General features: G+C 42.5%; 1 protein-coding gene across 7 annotated transcripts in view; it reads left to right on the forward strand.

Annotated features, from left to right (window-relative positions):
- The window catches only part of SLC8A1 (solute carrier family 8 member A1), a 330,601-nt gene that overhangs the window by 171,055 nt on the left and 137,371 nt on the right, over window positions 1–22,175 (forward strand). The gene's annotated exons all lie outside the window — the stretch shown is intronic.

Genomic DNA, 22,175 nt, shown 5'->3' on the forward strand with positions numbered 1-22,175 from the left:
GGAGGGGGTGGATAACTATGCCAAACCACAGACTGTTCCAGTTATTTTCCTTCCGCTTGATCATAGCTCTCTGTTTGCAAAGCCTTCCTCTGCCAAAGTCTTGACTCTGTCCCATCTTCAGTATCTATTGCTGGGAAGGATACTTAAGGGTCGAGTAGGGCCTTCAGCTTCTTCCAGAGATGGAGTTGTTTTGCATGTGGCAAAAAGGGTAGCCGAGGTGAAGCCCAGAGGAAGAGCTCTGGCTTTGACGTTTTCAGGGACTGGGTGAAGAGAAAATGAAACAGCGTCCATTTTCCCTCTTCACGCTTTGTCTTGTTTTCTTGCATGATTCTGGGAAGGGCAGGTGTAAAGACAGCGCTGGGATGATGTAAATTGTCCTTGGTGTCATTGACAGCTGACGGCGCCTGTGTAGGTGTCTTTGAAAGGGAGGATCTGAACAGACACCTTTCAAGCGGCCTTGATGAACCATAAAACGCTCTCCAGATAACTGTTTGTTTTTCTCTTTGATGTCATTGCCTGTCAGAGATCCGTGTGTTTTACCATTTATTTAACTTGTTTTTCAGGTTTATAATAAAAAAGAACAAAAAACAAAGATAGTACTAGCATCTAGCTCTCACTCTGACATCAGGACCGCTGGGTGAGAAGTCATGAAATCTGTGGAGACACTAGCTTTATGTTCTTCACGTTTCCATCCTTCTCTTCCCATTGGGGAGAAGGAAAGGGAAAGTGTTTAAAGTTTGGGGAATTTCTTTTATTTTCACTGAATGGATAGTTTTTTGAACATCATGTTGCAACTTCAGTAGCTCCTGAAGTGTCTTGTGGTCTGGGAGAATACTTAACTTAAAAAAGCAAAACTAGGGGCGCCTGGATGGCTTAGTCATTGGGCACCTGCCTTCAGCTCAGGCCATGATTCCAGGGTCCTGGGATCGAGCCCCTCATCGGGGTCCCTGCTTAGTGGGAAGCCTGCATCTCCCTCTCCCTTTCCCCTTGCTTGTGTTCCCCCTCTCCCTATGCCTCTCTCTGTCAAATAAATAAATAAAATCTTTAAAGTAAAAAAAAAGCACAAAACTAAGGCTTGCTCGAGAACCAAGGCTGTTTAGAGAATAAATTAATGAGAAAGAAAATTGATGAAAATAAGATCCTTCCAGGAAGCAGCTTTCATGAGGCAGGACCAATGGGGCATGCACTCAAGCCATTGCTGCTTGGACAAAATAATAAGGCTAGCTCCAAGCTTTTCAGTATTCCTGCAGGAGAGGGGCTCACGGTCAGGAATGTGGGAAGGATGTCTGTCTGCATCTGTCGGGTTTATACTGGCCCAGAAGTCAAGCTTCCCTTGTAGTCCGGGTTTGGATACTTCTAATACCTGTCTTTTGTTAGAGAAGACAGGTATTAGAGAAGATGATGGACAGAGAAGATGATGATCCCTTTTAAAATTCCTGGTGATTGATTCCAGCAAGAACAAGACATCATCCTTCCCCCAAAATCTATAACATCTGTTTCTTACGATACTAGACTGATTCAAACAGAAGAAGGGTGTGGAATGAAACTGATACATCTCACCTAGCATTGCAGTTGGTGGGAGGAAGTTCTCTTGAGAGCAAAGTTGTTCAGTTTCCGTTTATATTTTTAATCTCGGACAATAATAATGTTGGCAGCCTCCATGTGCCCGAGTGCATGACCGAATGTACATAAGCAGGCTTCAAAAGTAGATAGCCTTTGCATTTCCATAAGTGCGAGACTTGTTCACAGAATGATACTCCATGTTCTGGCTAGCATGGAGATACAGAAGTCGTAGTCTGTGCCCCCTGCTGGGTGTGGAAAAGACTTCATCCGGCAACTGTAATACCTGCTCTTTCCTCTTCCAAATGTCTGCTGGCCTTCCTGTGTTTTGTACCTGGGGTAAGAAAGCTGATTAGTGGAGTTGATCCCGGATCAGAAATTACTTCCTGCTACTACCCCAATCCTAAGGATTTACAGAACCTTTCCTTTCAGACTTAGATTTCTCAAGACGCTTCTGAGTTAGATAAGAAAAATAAATGCCGTGGAAGAAGACAGGAAAAAAAGAAAAGCAGAAACGGTGGCATTTTATTGCCTTTTTAAATTTTGTTGTTAAAAGGAAGCAAGCTGATGTGCCCGCTCTAGTTACAAGGCTGTACTCTCCTGTTAGTAGGGCTGGACTGACGCGGGGGAGCCAGGAATGAATCTCCCGTTACTACACTATTAAGCATAAACAGGCTTCTATGAATCACCAACTTTGAGGATTAGATTAGGAAGAATCCAGGAGGGCTTTATTCTACCCAGGATTCAAGTGAAGACAAAGCCTCAGAAGCGCCAGGTTGAAAAATCACTTCCTGAGGATCAGGGAACATTTACCTTTAATAAGCATCATTAGCTGATTCTGGCTGCAGAAATTCTCCTGAGAACTGGCGTGGAAATAATCGCTGTTCTCTACTTTACTTCCTTAAAAAAAAAGAACTCTGTTTTAGATGCTAGGCCTCTGTCTTCCCCAGAAATTCCCAGCTCCGTAGACTTCAAGCTTTCCTTTGTTAAATTGCCTAAAGAGAGCCGAGCCCTACTTCTGCTCAGAAATGAGCATGTTTCTCTGGGCGACCCGGCCAGGACCCTGGCTAGGCCAGGGAAGGTGGCTCTCCCTTCAGAGCGACTTTCACAAATGCTGGTTGGGACTCCAAAGTCGTGAGATGGGGCTCCCCAGCCCTGGATGATTGGATTTGCCTATTCTTGGCATGGGACCTGGGGGGAAATGGTCTATTAGAATTTTCCCTGTTTATAGCACCTTTCAACTCAGGCACTGAGAATGCTGACCAACAGCGATGCTTTTTTTGTCCTTACTGCCTTTTCCAGAAACTGTGTAGAAGGCAAAACTATTCCCAGTCCTCCTTCCAGCCATGCTATCTGAGAGCACATTTCCCAGACCCCTTTTCCACTTGACCACAAAAATGTCTTAGGGATGAGAGTCGTTGAAAAGACTTTTAAAGACTTTCTCCTGCCCCTGCCCTGGGAATGGGGCCATGTTTGCGGAAACCCAGGAGTTTCCCTTGTTAATGAGCGGTTCAGTGGATGTTTGGGCCACGTATATATTTCACAGGTGATCTGATTAAAAACCTCACGGTAATTCATTTGTTCTTTCCATCAAACCTATGCTGGCAAGTTATAAGCACGAGAAGTAATAGGAGGTCTGAAGATGGATCGGCTAGCTTCTCAGAGTTTACTGTGTGCCAAGGGCGACATGTAGATCAATGAAAATAGGCCTAAGATTTGTGCTAACGGAACTAGAGACAACTTGCTGAGGTGCTGTATCTGAGATTGATTGATTCTGTCTGAAAAATGGTAAATGTATCTTACCCATCTGTGCTTTTGCACAAATCATTCTTCCTGCCTGGAGAACTTCTGCCTGGCTATCTTTATAGAGCCTTCAAAGACACCATTCAGATGTCACACCCCTTAGGAGCTTTTCCTAATGCTGCTGAACCAGATTTCTTGTCTCATCTCCATTCACTCCCTTTATCTCTATCCCAGAGCTAATGACATCATATTTTATTGTTTGGTGCTTGACTTTCCTGGCTAAAGTGTGAAGAACTCAGAGCAGGGCTTACTTTTTTTTTTTTTTTTTTAATTTCGGCCTTCCCAGTGCCTGGATGTCACTCACATTTCAAAAGGAAAAGGAAAGAATGAGTTACATGAATGAGTTCATGAAGCAGTCAGGATTGGCATTGCAACTCTGGGACTTATCAGACTTTTTGTGATCGAAGGCAAATGTGATATTTGTGTTTTTTCCACCACTGAGGTTTTTTTTGTTTTGTTTTGTTTTTTACATCAAGAAAGAGTAGTTATCTAAAAATGGAATACATAGTTCCATCTATGCATGTGAAAAATTCTCTGCGGGGCTCTTCAGAAATGGATTTCTGTAATTTTTCCATTAGAACAGATGTTTTATCCTGTGACTCTGCATGGCGAAATTAAATTTCAGGACTTTTAAGGAAGAGAAAATAACCTGCTATTTTCTCATTCTAATATTTCCTCAGGTTTTATTATCACTAGATTCTTTTATAATGGCGGACATCCATATTTTAGGGTCCTGTTTTAGTCGGGTTTACATTCTCAATGTTCATGTCTGCTTTTGCAGTTTACACGGGCCAGAGATAATCCTAAAAACTGCAACCCACATCCAAAAGTCTAAGATTTCCAATTTTTTTTTTATTGTCCTCATCTAACTTCTCAATACAGCATTCAATGCTCTCCATAGTTTGCAAATCAGAAGTGCTTTATTCTTTTTTTAAGAAAATGGGTTGCATGATTTTAAATATCATATGGTCTGCATGGCCTACCACATGCAGATACAATGTATTGATCGATTATTTTTTGTCAGAATAGAAAAGAAGAAGGGGACTTTTTTTTTTTAAATCAAACATTTTACAGTGCTTTCTCTGTGCCTGACATAATTTTAATATTTTATAAATATAAATGAATTTAACGCTTATCACAATCCTATGATATTATTACTACCATTTTATAGATAAGTAAAATAAAGAATATAGTGTTAATGTCAGAGAGTTGAAGCACGAGTGATCAAAATCTAAAAGCAAAGGCAAACAATAGGAGGGTCAAGACCTAGAGCTTGTTAGCAAAGTCTGCACATTGGAGGCCTGTTGGAGGCAACAACCAGAATGTATCCGTTTTTTACCCTGGTGACAGATTTTACTTTGTACACAAGTGAGCTTTAGGTTTTTCTCATTTTCAAGACTCATATAATGACTTTTCCCCTTTAAAAGAAGGGCTAGAATAGGATTTCCAGTTACACTCGTAAAGAGAGGTGCCAGGCCCTGTGGAATATGGAAATAAAGAGAACTCTTCTAAAACCGTACCCCTGGGCAATACAAGTTGGTCAGTGGCAGCCTGGGTGGCTCAGATGGTTAAGCGTCTGCCTTAGGCTCGGGTCATGATCTCAGGGTCCTGGGATTGAGCCCATCTGGGGCGCTCTGCTCAGCGGGGAGCCTGCTTCCCCTTTTCCCCCTGCCACTCCCCCTGCTTCTATGCTTTCTCTTTCTCTATCAGATAAATGAAATCTTAAAAAAAAAAAAAAAAAAAAAAAATTGGTTAGTTTGCCAGAAAGAGCTTTGCTTTTTTCCTCAATGACAACATCAGGAGGCATTCCACTGAGTATCATATATCTCAGTGCCCCAAACCCATATGGCATTAATCACGTCTCCTTACACTAAAGAAGTTACCTACCCCCGACACTAGTTTATGCGATTTTTCTCTCAGTTTCTGCCACTTGCCTTTTTTTAATCCAAGAGTCATTTTCTTTTTCACTGAAGTCGCTCGTTTTTAAAAACCTGTATTATAGATCATTGCTGAATTGCCCAAGTGCTCTGCGAATGCCTGAATGCTGTGAGGCTATAGTAAAAGACTAAGAGAGCCAAAAATGGACGGTTGAAGGAAAAGCTGTCTAAAATGAGAATGAAATTAATAGCAGCCTCAGGAGGACCGGTCCTGGACTCTCCGTGATGCTGGGCACAAAGAGACCACAGCTGTAAACCGCTCATAAATAGCTATGGGCCACACATTTCAAGATGTCTACATCAGTGGGAAAACAGTTTTGATTCTTAAAATTACAGACTTGATTCAGGGTTTTGGCCTTGTAAAATAATCAAGCTGTCACATCTTAAAAGTCTGAGATCAAATTTAAAATTCCATGGCTCTGGAGTAACCATTAAAACCCAGAGCAACCAATATTTAAGCATTAAGCATCCGGGCTTAGAAGACAAGGGGGGAGGAGATATATATATATATATATATATATATATATATATATAATGATTTTCATATATATATATCATTATAAAATAAGGAGGGAAAGAAGCTATAAAAAAGGAATACTGATGAAACTGTACAAGATTTTTAAGAGTGCTGTTGTGAAGTAGGGGCAGGGGGAATGGTGGTCTGTTTTCTTATATAGGCTTTAGTTAAAGAATAGGAGCTCAATGTACAGAAAGAAAAGAGAGATAAAAGACCACCTGGTCATAAGTCCAGGCATCCCTTAGTGTATGCCTTGTAAGAAGTGGGAGAGAGATCAAAATACCATTAATCTCCAAAGCTTACTCTCCAACACCAAATGATATTGACTTTGCCCACATTTGACGTGAGATACTTGTTTTCCCTGCCTCTGCATGAATAATTTACAAAGCAACTCTAATTTCCCCATATCATCATTTTTATGATGCCTCTATTTGGGGGGATACAAGGAAAGAAATTGGAGAGTTGACTTCTATTCTATAATAACCATTGCTTATTTTACAAGACAGAAACCAGTGATGTGATAAATAAGACAATAAAAGCAAAAATGTGTTAATTCACTCCAGGAAAGATTGAGGTACCTGTAGATTGCCTGGCCAAATCCTAGTTCCATCATGGAGACCTGGGTGAGTCACTTTGCCTTTCTGTGCCTTGGTTTCCCTGTCTGTACAATGGGGATAATAGTACCTTATGAAGTGGGTTGATAGAGTTAAATACATTAATAGATAAAATACTTGTATATATTTAGGACGGTGTCCAGCACTTAGTGAGCAAAACTGTATACATGCTTGTTACTGTTCTCAGTCTTAGTTTTTTAATTTATTCATGCAGTCAAACGAGTAAGTGTTTACTGATCTTCTCACAGCTAATGCTCGTTGAGCATTTACAGTATTTCACCACTGTGCTAAATACTTGGCAGTGATTCTTTCATTTAATTATCGTGATGACTTCATGAGGTAGCTGCTATCACTGTCCCTGTTTGAAAGATGAAAAAGCTACAAATGGGCGAGTGACAAAGCTAGCGAGTGGTAATAGCAGAGCCAGAATCTGCCTATATGGTCATTGTTATTGTCAGCAGAAGCCGTTTATACTTTCATTCTATTAGCTTCCTCTTCCTCTGTCCTTGCACCGTGGGCTGTGATGTTGATGCAGCAGGATTCCATTGCTGATTTTTAATTTACATGTCACGTTATTTTTAGTTGAATAACGTTAGGCTGCTGGGTTCTGAATCTCACTGTCCTTCTATGGAGACTTTCTAACCTAGACCATTTCACTCAAAATAGTCACTGTAGGCTGAACCACCGCAAAAGGTTAAGCTTTCCCCGTAAAATTCTCAATGTACATTGGGCATTGGCAGTGTCCGGAATAAGTCCTCTAAAGTGCGTCATTTTAACGATGAGAAATTCCTCATAGAGACATAAGCAAAGTGGAGAAACAAAAAATCCTTGCGCTCTGGAATAAAGATGTCCAGTGAAAATAACGGCCTCTCTAAAATGCATTTTGAGAGGCACCTGGGTGGCTCAGTGGGTTAAAGCCTCTGCCTTCGGCTCAGGTCATGATCCCAGGGTCCTGGAATTGAGCCCCACATTGGGCTCTCTGCTCAGCAGGGAGCCTGCTACCCCCCCACACCACCCCACGGCCCCACCCGCCGCCTGCCTCTTTTTTTCCTGTTGGCTAGAGAATCATGGGTTAGAAATAGATGTTCTCTGAAACGAGGAAAAGGCATCAAATATGTTTTAGGCTCTTTTGTTCTCACCCATTGCCTCATGAAGCCTGGGAGATTTGATCAGGGCCTTGCCTCACTACTGTATCCTCGGTCTTCACCACAGGCAGAAGCTGCTTAGCCAACTTCTCTTGTGAAGACTTCCGCTTAAGGAGCCAGGAGTCACAAGAAGCCCTACAGATCAGGCAGCAAGTCCCTTTGCCCTCTGCTCTCTCTTCTCTCCGCCTTTAGAGCAGGTGCAAGAACGGGAAGTGAAGGGAGAAGCCCCCATTAATTAGCTCCCAAAGGTACACTTCCCAAGTATTTGCTAAATTTGCCAATATAAAGCTATCAAAGTGGCAAAACTTAGATCAGATTTCACCTGTTTGATTTTTCCAGCTAGCCGTAGAGATCTGTTCGTCTGTTAGGGTAGAGACATCCTTGGTGCTCTGTCAGCTCCCGTGATAGGTAACAGAAGCGACGGCGGACAAGTTGTTCAGAGTCTAAATGCACTGTGCTGTGAACGGGGGTCCAGCCCGGGAGTATTCAGCCCCCACGGCTTAAGGAGGCGACTATCAGGCACAGAAATTAACATATCCCTCTCTGTACCCCTCACCTCTCATGCATCTGGGCTGAAGCTCCCTGCAGAACATCGAGACTCGAATCTGGACAACGGCCCGGTGCCCTGCCTTATTAATGTATTTCTCACTTGACCAAGCACCTTTCCCATAATTATTCCATGTGATTCTCACCACAGCCCTTCGAGGTAGACAGCGCTGGGTTCTTCTGTCTTCATTGTAAATTCAGGGACATCAGGCTACTTGGGGACTGCAGCTTACCCACGCCTGCCTAAAGGCCGTGTGAGGAGAGAGGCCCCAGACCCAGGCCTTCTGGCGTTAGGTCCCGTTCTCCTTCCAGACTTCCAGACAATCTGCTACCATGGAGGAAAGCAGGCTGCACCCCCGAGCAGCATAGAATACATTGCTTTTAGAAATCAACTTTAAGAATTTTCTCCATAGGTAGTAGACTGGCTTCTTTGCAAAAGCTTGTACGCTTTAAGCTTGGAGTGATGTTTGTAGCCAAGGGCTTACTCTGCGGATCCTTCACATAAAGCAATTCTCTCCTTTGTTGGGATAATGAGGATCTGATGCTCACAGCCTTTCTGTCCTGTAGAGACCTCCGGGTCAGAATGAGTAACCCAACTAAGGTGCTGTGGGCAGGGTCTTCAGCCTGTGTGCTTGTTCCAGGATGATAAAAACTGGAACACAATAGCTTCAACTCAATTTTAAGGTGCTCTAATTATAAAAGCACAAGCATATAGCTCCTGTTCCATTCATTTAAAATAAGGCAATACTGGGGAATTTAGCCATTTCTCATATATTTCAATACCAATTTGATTAACCTTTGTTTATGAAATAAAAATGTTTCAGAGTTGATGCCCTTCTGCAGTCAAGGAAGGAATGCTTATGGAAAACAGGCACTTTGTGCCATTATAATTTCATATCTATATATAGCCTCAATTTAGTATAAGGGGAAAACCAAATGGTCAGTGCACAACACAGCTTCAACCTTTGTCCATTAGTTGAGGGACCTTTGGATAAGCCAGTCCCCACTTGAAACCATCCAATTATAGGTAGATGCACTTTGAGGTTTTTTAAGTGTTGGCTGTTCTTTTTTCTACAGAGATGTGTAACTTATAGTCATCTTTATTTACTGAGGTGTCCCTGGAACATTTTGATTTACTGTCAGTGGTAAAATTAGTTTTCTGATGAAAGGAACGAGAATCCCTGTATCTGGATTCTCTACACACAAATAGAAGCCTGCTGATAGTCATGTAGCATTATCCAATCTTTTGTAAAACTATTAATGGCATTTATAAAGTCAAATGGTCAGGAGAGTTTCCAGTCTCTTGATCACACCCCCCACTCTCCTCCCCCACACACACAGTCTGTAGGTCTCTCCAATATTCTCATTTTCCAGACAGCCCCACTCTCTGGCTTTCCACATGGCTGTGGCTGGAAAGTCTGGGGACACAGTTTCCCCAGCCCTTCAGTGTGGAAACTGGACAGCCTAGCTTTGGCATGACTAGTTTATTTTTAACCCTAGAAATTATGTTTATATGTACAACTAGCAAATTTGGATAAATCGTTACATAGAGATGGGCCTAAGCACACAAGGGGCTGTGTGCTGGATATCTTTGGTGAAAGGCATTATGTGAATGTCATCATGGGTTGGCAAATAGCCCAGAAGGCAGTAGTGCCTGGGGTCTTCTGTCCAGAAGGACTGTTCTGCATCCTCCTATGGTCCTCTCGTCCGAGACTGCTCAGGGAAGGAAATGTGCAAATGTGACAAAATGATCTAGCAGCAGTGTGATGCTTTCTTTATAAGAGGCTGAAGACAGGGCCCAAGAGGGGGTACGTAGATCCTTCCCTGAGTACTGACACCCAGCAGTCCTGGGAGACACGGAGCCCCCCCCACCCCTAAGAAGCGGTACCTCCTCGCTGTGCTCTGGTCAAGACAGAAGACTGCATGCCAACTGAGCTAAAATGAAGAGAGAAGCAATATATATATATATATATATATATATATATATATATAAATATATATATATATTTTTTAAGATCTTACTTTTTTTTTTTAAAGATCTTAAAGTTGAGATAGAGAAAGAGTGAGAGAGAGAGCACAAGGAAGGAGGAAAAAGAGAACCAGATTCCCTGCTGAGCAAGGAGTCCGACACGGGGCTCAATCCCAGCATCCTGGGATCATGACCTGAGCCAAAGTCAGATGGCACGGAGACAAAGGCACCTACGGAGTATGATGTGTTAACTATTTCTTCTGCCTCCACTTTGCTGTGTGAGTGTCTCTGAATGAGTGACTTAGAAATTTCACCCCACCCTGCGGCATTAAATCAGAGAGAGAAAAAGTTCATAGAAATGCTATGGTGTTATTTAAAAAATTTCTTTAGTGAATTCCCTGTTACTGAGCCTCACTTGCAAAATATGGTCATCCTTAGCCCTTAGGAGTCTTTATTAAAACTAAGAAATGACACCAAACTTTGGATACCCTGTAAAGTACTTTGTGGCTTTCCACATTACTTGTACTTCAAAATAAAGCTTCTGACATAGTTTTTTAAAAAATAATTAATTCGGGACGCCTGGGTGGCTCAGTTGGTTGGACGACTGCCTTCGGCTCAGGGCGTGATCCTGGAGTCCCGGGATCGAGTCCCACATCAGGCTCCCAGCTCCATGGGGAGTCTGCTTCGCTCTCTGACCTTCTCCTCGCTCATGCTCTCTCTCACTGTCTCTCTCGAATAAATAAATAAAATCTTTAAAAAAAAAAAAATAAAAAATAATAAAAAATAATTAATTGATTAATTAATTAATTTTTTTAACCACAAATTAGCAAGCAGGACTAGGATGTGTGTGCCTTATATAGCCTCTTCTTGGCTCCTATGTTCTAGGAAGCATCTCCTCGTGTGTCTTAATTATTAAAGAGTATTTGAGATATGTGCCTCTTCCCCCAGAGAGCCCAAACTCTGCGTAACACCCCTTGTAGTAGGCACTGGGCGGGGTCTGTGCTCCCTATCTGATCTGCCTCAGGCAACAGAGTGAGCTCCGGGTCTAAATTTGCTTCAGCTAATTTAGGGCCACTTATTTAGCATATGTTCTCTAAGTAAAACATAGAATTACAAACAGAATGGTGAACAAGAAGGGAAAATGTTAAAAGGGCAATATCCAGTGCACGGCAGCCTAGGCTGGGCTGAAAATCAGGATTGCACGCCTTTTCTAAATTGGCCAGTGGTAAAGTAGGGTGACCTTCGAGAACCTTGTGGCAGGATCTGCAGAGACCGGAGACCATCCGCATGGCACAGTCTTTGCATGACTGGTACCGAGATCATGCCTCTTGCCTCCTACATTACTGAACTACTTTGATCATCTAGGGACTCTCTGTTGTCATTTCAAGATGCTTTCATTTTTGCAAAGGAATTCCTATGAGAAAAGAGGAAGAATTTAGGATTAGAAGAGGGAGACAATGTAGGAGTGTGCATAGAACTTTTCTATCCCTTACCTGCTTCTGGTCAGGGCCGCTAGCAAAAGTAACCTCCCTAAGCAATAATGTTCTTATTTCAGGGACAGGGACCTTTTAGGGCTTTAGCTTAGGTGCTCAAACTAAGTTATGTGTTGATTAGTTGAATGAATAAAAGAATGAATGAGCCCAGGGGAGAGCCATGAGATGGAAACGGGAATTAAAAAATAAACTTAGGTCATCAGTAAAAGTTGACTCTGGACAGGAAAACCAATGAGTCAGTGGGACACTTGGAGAAAAGGGTAGACCCTGTGTGTCTTTTTTATTGCTGTATTACAGTGTCTTTGGCAAAATTAGGCCTCAACTGGTATGTGGTGAATCCATTCTTCCAGCAAATATTTGCCTGCCTTTGATGTGTAAGGCGCTGTCGTTGGCTTGTGGGAATTTCCTGCCCCTCAGGTATGTTCTGCATTCTGGCTGCAGAGACAGATTGTCCACAAGGAGAACAAGGCAACAAATGCAATGTCAGGTCGCATAAGGAACATGAAAAGTAAATAAATATGTTCCGTTAGGGGGATAGAGAGTGAAGGAAGGTCTTGGTCAGAGGGAACGAGGATGGTTAAGGATTCTCTGAGGAGGTGACACATCACCTGGGCCTGGAAAGAAAGGAGAGAACAAACCACACGAAGGGTTCAGTGGGGTCCAAGGTGACTGCTGACTTGCGGAGCTTGAGGAACATCAAAGAAAGGGTGCTGCTGGAGTCCAGGGACCCCGGAGGCAGTGGGGTGAGGGCAGGTAGGAGTGGAGTCCTAGGCCAGGCCGGGCAGGGCTCTGTTGGTCGTGGTGAGGAGCTCTGGGGTCTTGTAAATGTGAGAGAAAGGTATTGGAGTTTTGAACATGGGAGTGAAAGAATATGACTGAGTTTTTGTTTTTGTTTTTGTTTTTTAATTTTTTTTTTTTTTAAGGATTTTATTTATTTGACAGACAGAGATCACAAGTAGACAGAGAGGCAGGCAGAGAGAGAGGAGGAAGCAGGCTCCCTGCTGAGCAGACAGCCCGATGCGGGACTCGATCCCAGGATCCTGAGATCATGACCTGAGCCAAAGGCAGCGGCTTAACCCACTGAGCCACCCAGGCGCCCTGTTTTTTAATTTTTATGTGTGTGTGTGTGTTCCAAAATTCATTGTTTATGCACCACACCCAGTGCTCCATGCAATATGTGCCCTCCTTAATACCCCCCACCAGGCTCACCCAACCCCTCACCCTCTCCTCTCCAAAACGCTGTTTGTTCCTCAGAGTCCACAATCTCTCATAGTTCATCTCCCTCTCCAGTTCCCTCCAACTCGCTTCTCCTTTCCTTTTCTTAATGTGCTCCATGTTATTCCTTTGCTCCACAAGTAAGTGAAACCATATGATAACTGACTTTCTCTGCTTGACTTATTTCACTCAGCATAATCTCTTCCAGTCCCATCCATGTTGATATAAAAGTTGGGTATTCATCCTTTCTGATGGAGGCATAATACTCCATTATATATATGGACGATATCTTCTTTATCCGTTTGTCTGTTGAAGGGCATCTTGGTTCTTTCCACAGTTTGGCAACTGGTCATTGGTGCTATGGCTGAGTTTTTAAGGATAACTCTGACTGCTATGTGGAGAATGAGTCTGGGGACAGGGCAAGTTTGGATGTAAGGCCACAGGGGACCAATGAGGAAGGATTGGTGCATAATCCAGGTGATAAGGGGTGAGCCAGGAGGACAGTACAAGCAGTGAAGGTGATTTTTTAAAAGTGGGGACTTTAGAAAACCAGCCAGAACTATTTAAAGGGTCCTGGAAAGATAGCACCAACCTGAGGCCCCACAAAGATAGCCTCTTCCAGCTAGTTTTTTGTCTAGGATTCTTTGAATATCTGGGAACCTCCCTCCTCACCATGTTTTACCCCATGTGGTGAACAGAATAATGCCCCTACACACACACACACACACACACACACACACACACAATCACACACACATATACACAGCCAGTTCCCAGAACCTATGAATGTGTTACCTGCCTTGGCAAAGAGGACTTGGCAGATATAATTAAATGAAGGACCTCAGGATGGGGGAAATTCTCCCGGATTTCCCAGTGGGTCCAGTCTAATTACACGGATCTTTAGAAGAAGAGAACCTTCCTTTTCTGGAGTCAAAGGCAGCTGTGACTATGGAAGAATGTTCAGAGAGACACACTGCTGCTGGCTTGCTGGCTTGGAGGAAGAGGCCATGAGCCAAGGATGTGTGTGTGGCTTCTAGAAGTTAGAAGAACAATACAACAGATTCTCCCCTCCAGCCCCCAGAAAGGAGCACAGCCTTGCTGACACCCTGATTTCAACCTGATGATCTCTCTCTAGGACTCCCAACCCACAGACCTGTAACATCATAGATTTGTGTTGTTTTAAGGTACAACGTTTGGGGTGTTCATCACAGGAGCATTAGAAAATAAACACAACATCCTATATCATCCCTTTTTTCAGAGCTCCTGGCCACCACTTTGGACTTGAAGCTGGAAAGTTCCTGACTCTATGATAGAGAAAGTGGAAAGATTCTGGCATAAAAATATTGGACTCTTGAATTTCCCCATAGACACAGTGGTCATAATTATGGGGCTCTGCACTGTGCCCAGTGCCTCAAGGATAGCGTGGTTTGCACCAGTGCTGGCTTGAAAGCACATGGATCATTTATCTTGGAAAGTTGTGTATAGACTAGGGGCTTTAGTCTGGGGACTCTTTGTTAAGGAGTTCTCAGGCTCTCAGACACTCCAAAAGGCAAATGGTGTAAGATATGCCATTCATCCTCCATGCCATGTGCCCTGGGAGACTTCACCCTTTCCATGCCTCAGCTTGGTTGGTGATTTACAAAGAGCAATGGTCAACATGACCCATGAGAAGTAACTGAACAGCAGTGTGGTGATGGAGAGTAACAACCTGTAAATTCTGCTGAACCCAGAACCCACTAGCCCTCATGCTTCGTTGTAATCAGTAGCTTCCTGCTCCAAGACCTGAGGGAGGTTCATATCTAGACTGAGCTTGATAAGTCCTCCCCTGCCTTAAAATATTTTGCCCAGTTCTAGAACTTCTCTTCTTTCATAGAAATAGTCAATAATAGAGTTGAGTTGTAAAGCCTTGGGAATGCTCACTATTCTTTTCTACCAGGTTCCCTGATTTTCTCAGAGCGTATAGACCTGTCATCTTCACACTTAGCATGGGAACTCAAGGGTCTGGAAACCTGATAGACATCTTGAGTTCATATCTGGAGTTCTTAGGCTGTCCAAATTGTGTTTCTTGATTTCATGCTGCTCTCCAAACTGCAAGTGAGGTTATTTGGGGTTAGCAATGTGTTCTTTGGGGAGGTTATTAGCTTTTAACAAGTTTATTCCACACTTTATCTTTTGGGGATGATTTGCTTTATGTGTTTTCTTGCTATTGAAACTTCATTTCCTTAAATTTTGGACTTTCGCTGACCTCTCTTAGCTCTGGGGCTGTCACTCACCAAGGGAGGCAGGAGAGCAGAAGCCCTGTCAGGACTTTGGAGTTTGCTGATACAATGCAATTGTTTCCAGAAAGTAGCTAACCAACTGTGACCTATTTTCTGCCCTTATACATGTGCATAGGAATCCAGATGGTTTGATTAAATATAGCTTCTCCTGGTTCTAAAGGGAACACTTTTCAGCATGGAATTTAGAGAATTAGCCACATGATTGCCGTTAACATTAATGGGAACTACCAAGGCATTCCTCATATTCTGAGCTGCAAAGCAGTCCTAACGCTTACTAGAGGGACATTTCTTCCATTTATAGAGCATCAGGCTCCTCGTGTTGTGCGAATGCATGAAAAATTTCTCGCCCCAAGAATATGCATTTAGAGGCAGCTGGGTGTAGACCAGCACTTCTCAAACTTCGGTTGCCATTGGAGTCATCTAGTGAGTTGATAAGACTGGAGATTTGGGGGCCCTGTTTTCAGGAATTGCACTGTAATGAATTGGGCAGGGCTCAGGAACCTTCATCTTTAGCACCTATAGCAAAAGATTGTGCATTGGAGTTGGGGAAAACCGCTTCTTTTCCCCTAAATTCTGATTGCTCATTTGATTATAAGACCTCTAATGTCAGCATGGTAAGTTTGTTTCTAGGGTTAAGTGTGGTAAAGAATGTCCAGCAGCCACCAGGAGTCAGTCAGTCAGTCATTGTGCTTTCCTTCTCCCTCTTATCCCATGACCAAAAGGTTAGTGCTCAACAGGCAAGGCAAGCTCTCATTAGCCTGTTGTTTTCATGCCATTCCCCTGGCTGGGCACAGGGACTCAGGGAAATATGCGGGAAGGGCCCTGATGGTCACACGGGAGAGTGTCACTGCCCAAACCATTCCTTATGTGATGGACACACTCCTGAAACTCACTGAAGCTCTTCCTCCTCCTATTATGCAGGACAACTGATATCTACTTTATAGAGTGGCTTCAAGAGTTCAAAATATGGTTAGTAAAATGCCTCGCATCCCCCACCCCTGAGTAGCAAGTGCTTAATCAATGGCAGCTTCTATCGTTTTTTTCTCATTCATTCACGCATTGAACTAACAGTTGCTAAATATCTTCTTTGCATCAGGTGCTAGAGTGGCTGCTGGAGATGGCCATTGTGAGTGTTTCTTGCTTTCGCAGAGCTTACATCTGAGTGGGGGCAAGTTAGGCTAGGACAGTACAGTGTGTAGAGTAGTTAGTGTCTCTCTCTGGGCTGATAATACTAAGAAGAAAAGCATCGCATGTAGAAAAGTGGCATGGCAGGAAAAAGTGAATGAAAAAAAAATTGGTCATTTGTATGTGTCATGAGCTCACTCACCGAGCAAATATTATCAAGTTTCTAGGCTATCAGTCCATAGAGTCTCCCAGCCTACAACCCTTTACTCCTGTTACTTATAAATGATAAGGGTTATAGCCGAAGTTACCTGGAGACATGAGACTCATCAAGGTGACTCAAGCAAATATAGTCTTTGTCTTACAGGAGAAGGATCCAGGGTCTTGTTAACATGTCGGCAAAGCTCTTGCTCTTTTGTTCTCTTGTTTTAGATCCCCGTTAATGGAAGTGTCTCAAGATCACTGTGGTAGAAGAGTCCCTTTCTTTTCCCCCTCTACTTTTAACCACTTTGCCCACATTTTGGCCCAATTAACCTAATGAACTGGGATTCCCAAAGTTCGCTGATAAGTGATGAACCCCATACACAAAACAAAGTGCAAACAAGAAGAAAAGCCCCCAATCTCTGCCCTTTGGTTGTACATCTTTTATTTCCAGAAGGCTTAACAAATAACCTGTGTTGACAGGTTGAGCTGTCAAACCAGTTCAAACCATTTACTGATGAGCAAGCCATGCCTTGTAAACAACCCAAGTTAGTAAGAGTAGAAGCAGAGTCCTAATTTGATCCATAACCCACTTGAGGGTTATGGCCTGCTTAATGATGCAGGAAATAGTGATCAATAGGCATCAGCCTGGAGCTTAGCCAATATCATTAGCCTGATGAGGAGAAAGTGTGCAATGATCCGAGGAAAAGGATGTGGTATGAAATGTACACGAATCTGTGAATGGTCTCCGGTATGGAGCTGGTAATTAACCAAGCTGTCTTCTCCTAACCTCTCCCTTGGGAAATAGTGTCCTAGAAGAGGGTAGAAGATAAAATGGTAGGCACCATTTTCCACAGCCTTCTAACTTTCTAGTGTCTAGAAGCAATGGGAAGACTTCTTTCCAATGGTCTTAGAGTCATTTCTGTTTTCCCTCTTTGCTCTACAAGGTCCTTACCCAAACCTGGAAGTCACAGGTGGAAAGGAAATACAAAGTGACTCCTCATTATCAGATGACTGTGGGCCCAGGGCTAGGAATTTCGGGGTGATATGGTCGATGAGAAAAATTTGAACCTTGCACTGATGGGGTTGATTCTCAGATAGTGATAGACATATTGGGTTCAGTCTGGCAAGCTGAAGAGTAGGAAGCCTGGGAATATAGTTGTGCTGCAGTTTTGAAAAAAAAAAAAAAAAGAAAGAAATAGCTACATATGGTGGCCCAGAAGAGACATCCTAGCATTTTTGTAAAAATGCCACATTTCCACATTTACTTAAAATTAAGTTGAAATATGCTGTGTGCACCAAATTCTAGAAACTTTTTGAACTCAGTCTTCAAGGGGAACAAAAACCATAAAAATTCTAAGTTCTTCATCCTCTCTTTGTTGAAGTTAGTGGTGAGTATGGATTGATATTAAGATGGCTCCCATTGGGAAATTAATTTGGCTTATTTACCTTAAATGGATTGAACTGAATAGACTGGAAGATTTGGCCTTGGAAAGTTCTTATAATGGTTATTTTAGTGCATGTTGAGATCCTTGGCTTTTAGTAGATTTTGTTTTTTCCTTTTGCCTGGGACTTCCCTCAGTAAATAATTTCATGCTGCAGAAATGTCATGCTCTCAAATCTTGTTTCCAGTAATGTATGAGGGGAGGCACGGTGTAAATAAAAATTAATCATTTTTCAACATCTAAACGGCAGCCTGAATGCCACGTGGGGAATGAATTACTGCCTTTGGTCCTGAAGAACATCACATAAATCATTTAAAAATTGATTTTGTCGCTATTTTTGATAAGGGCTTTCCTTCATCCTGTGTAATCTTCAGGTCATGAACCTGTGGGAAATAAAGAGTTCTGCAAAATAAATGAATCTTTTCAACCAGTTATATTATCTGCCCACCTCTCTCCAACTTTTTAGTTACCCTCCATTGACCTTTGCTCAGGGAATTTTCTTGCTGCATCTGTGAGGGAAAAAAAAATTTAATTTTGTTCCAAGTCAAGGATAAGAGCAATAGGGAAGTCAATTTTTCCCTGAAGAAGTTACATCCACTGGGTATCTCATTTTTAATAAGCAATAAGGTTATCTGTAAGGTGCTACAAGAAACATTGGCCTTGGTACCTTAAAACCTGAGTCTGAATCCTAGATCCAAATAGCTTTAATCTTGGGCAAATTAGGATAAGCCAGGTTTTGCTGTGGTAACAAACAACTCCAAAAATCTCGGTGAGAAAAACAACAGAGACTTCTTTCTTGCTCATCCCGCCTTCCATCAGTGTTCGCCATGGGCTCTGCTCTGCACTGTAATCATTTCGAGACACAAGATGCTGGACAATCCTTCTTCTGAAACTTCACTGTTCGTGTGGCATAGGAAAGGGAAGGTAGCTTTTTTTTTTTTTTTTTTTTTAGATTTTATTTTATTTATTTGAGAGAGAGAGACAGTGAGAGAGAGCATGAGCGAGGAGAAGGTCAGAGGGAGAAGCAGACTCCCCATGGAGCTGGGAGCCTGATGTGGGACTCGATCCCGGGACTTCAGGATCACGCCCTGAGCCGGAGGCAGTCGTTTAACCAACTGCGCCACCCAGGCGTCCCTAGGGAAGGTAGCTTTTAAAGGCTTTCACCCCAAAGCAACACACACCTCTCTCCTAATATTTCACTAACCAAAGCAAGTCACATGGCCATAGCTCCTTTCAATGGGGAGGTAAAGTGCAAACCTCCCTTGTGCTCAGAGCAGTGAAAGCATTGGTGTTCTACCCCTTTAAGCCTCAATTTTCTCACCTACCAATTATATATATTGCGCTCCTCTGAGTATTGTGATTAACAAAATGCGGGCTCTATCTCTATCGAATAATAACGCATTCAGCTGCGATTATGTGTCACTTACCCTGCTCACAATGCACTGTATTATTTTATATTGTATTCACGACAACCCTGTAACCTAGGTATGATTATCTCCTCTCTACATATGAAACTGACACTTAGAAACGTGAAGTAACTTTCTCATGACTCAGTCAGCAAATAGTGGAGCTACAACTTCAATTCATCCTTGCCAACTGACTCCCCAACCCGCTCTCTCAGTGGTTCAAACCTTAGATCATTCACTGAAGGGAGGTTTACATTATGGAACCACTTTAATGGAGTTGGCATGGCCATCTCATGAGATCCATTCAATACTTAAATACCTTACCTTCTGGAAAATGAACAGAGGACCATTCGCTAAGAACGACCTTACTGCACTGATCCCCGGGCACCTCTCTTCCCACTTCCTTCTGTGTTTCCAGGTGCACCTCCTCCTATCCAACTGAGTTGATGAGAGGTGGCAGGAGAGCGAAATATAATCAAGATTTTAGCCATTCTTCCATGACATCCACATCATTTGTTTAGAGCAGTTTGGCTTACAACTGCCATTTTTTATTCCATGCCCACCAGTTTCAATCATATATGCATTATTAGACTGAACGTTCCATGAGCAATGGGGTGCCATAGTCATCAGGAATCAACAACAGTTCCCAGCATGATGCAGGGTCTCAGAAAATATTTCCTGACTGTATAAATGAATGTTGTTATAGCCTATCTTTAAAAAGGACAGAGTTAGTGTTTCTGTATTATGGCTTGAGAATGGTTTATGAACCAGTACACCAAAACGGACTAGGAAATATTATAATTTTATTCATTGGATGTCCAAGTCAGATATTGCTAGACTATCCCAATGAATCAGAGACCATGTTTACCAGCTAATCTTTATTCTGCTCCTAGCTTTGGTCATCATCCAGCCTCAAGAAAATCCATACCAGCCTCACATTTGGAGAGGAGTGAGAGCCAGAGATTTAAAGGAGACAAAGTATTTATTTGTCCTTTCTTGCAGTGTGCCAAGAACTGTAGTTGGTATTGGCAATATAGTAATGAACAGAGCAGACATGTTCCCTGTCTCCATGGAGCTTAGAATTTATTTGTGGGGCAGTCACCGAATAGGACACAAAGGAAAACAATTGTAAATTTCAGTAAGAGTAATAAAGGAATGTCCTTCTCTTATCTACCCCAAAATATCCACCATCGTCTTTTGTTTTTCTTAGGAAGACATGACAAGAAAATCTTTTGTACTTCTCGAAAAACCCAGTGCAGAGGCTGAGTTTCATCGCTATGCAGTGCCCATTCCTGCATTTTCCCCTTTAAATAATTCATTCACACCTACACACAAATGAAGGCATAGTATCTTGACATCCAGAATAGCATGGGATTTTCCACCACTGAATGGCTGATGTAAAAGCTGCCTCATTTTCAGGGTCTACCAGACTCCTGTTTCAAACTAGCATTGCCTCTAAATCTCAAAGAGCAGGAAATCAAGTCCCGCTAGTGAGACCTTGGGGTTGAAGTCACCCAAAACACCCTAAAATGTTCATCACATTTTGTTTGAGCCTTTCTACCCCAGGAGAACACCAGCAAAATACCAATAGAGTCGATTCTAATGCATTCTCTTAGATTGGTACCTCTGCTTAGTATGAAGGAGAAACCTTTTCAGCCAAGGGGGAAAATAAACAATAAATGGAATCTGAAAGCAGCTGAGAAATGATTGCCTCTGTGAGCACAAGCTGTTAGTGTGTGTGTGCACAGAATACCAATGGCTCAGGCTTCCCCTGTTCTTACCAAAGAGAAACTCCACAGGGACTTGTGGGTAATTGATCTCAACACATCCAGTGAGTGCAATGGGAACTGACCTGCCAGGGAGTGTGATAGAACCACCCCGCCTTTCTACTAGAGAAGATCCTTACAGCCAAGATTTCCCAAAGCACAGCAAGGGCCATTTTGAACTGGTCTGTTGCAATCCTCATGTACACGACATACTTAGACTGTGAAGAAGAATATAGAGAAGTATTTCGATTTCTATCCTTTCCCGTTTCTTCTACCAAACTCTCTTTCCAGCTGTGGCTCCATTAGGTAGTTCTACCCCCTTTTAATTTGTGGATGGAAACAAGATGAAAACTTCATGAAAAAACTTTGTATTCTTAAATGTTTGCCCCATGTCTTAGGTCTGATTATGAGGGAGAGAATACTGTACACCTAGCTCTGGCACCTTTAAGAATTCAGGTATATAAAAAGGAGCCACTTTGGCTCATGTAGAAGATCTAAAACAAACAAGCAAAACCACACACACACACACACACACACACACACACACTCTAGACTTCATATCTCAGAAAGGAAAGATAATATATTCCAGTACTTCCAGTACTATCAAATGTTAGGCTATGTCATAATTGGATTTGAAAGGAACCCAAACTTATCATCTCAGCCTCTTCTTGACTAGAAGTGTGAGTTCATATTACTTTGGTTCTAGTGACTGTAGGTATAAGTGATATAAATTTAATGTTTCTGAATAAGAGAGAAGGCTTCTGAAAGCTTAGTTCATTTATTTTGGTCTTCACTGCTTGCTTTTGTGTCTGTTCAGCCTAGATCAGTCAGGGTAAGTTGGAAGCCCACAGGACAGAACGGGTGTTAAAATTGATCTGCTGAGTTTGGTTAAGAAGTGGTGACTTGTGCATTCTGTAGCTGGAATGGGTTTTCAGTGAGCCCTGCAATCCTTTACCTGGTCCTTCCTTGTGGGTTTTCCCTTGGGAAACCAGCTTCCAGAATTAGATGAACAGGTAGTGGGGGCTAACTCACATTTGTCTATGAAGAGGAATGAAAAAGAGAAAAGACAGAGAGAGGAAGAAAGAAAGAAAATGAAACCTCCGTTTCCTTTGTTGGGCTAAGGAAATGAGTCACTGTTGATGTGTAAATGTTAGTTG

This window comes from Neovison vison, chromosome 8, assembly GCF_020171115.1.
Source record: "Neovison vison isolate M4711 chromosome 8, ASM_NN_V1, whole genome shotgun sequence".
NCBI lineage: Eukaryota > Metazoa > Chordata > Mammalia > Carnivora > Mustelidae > Neogale > Neogale vison.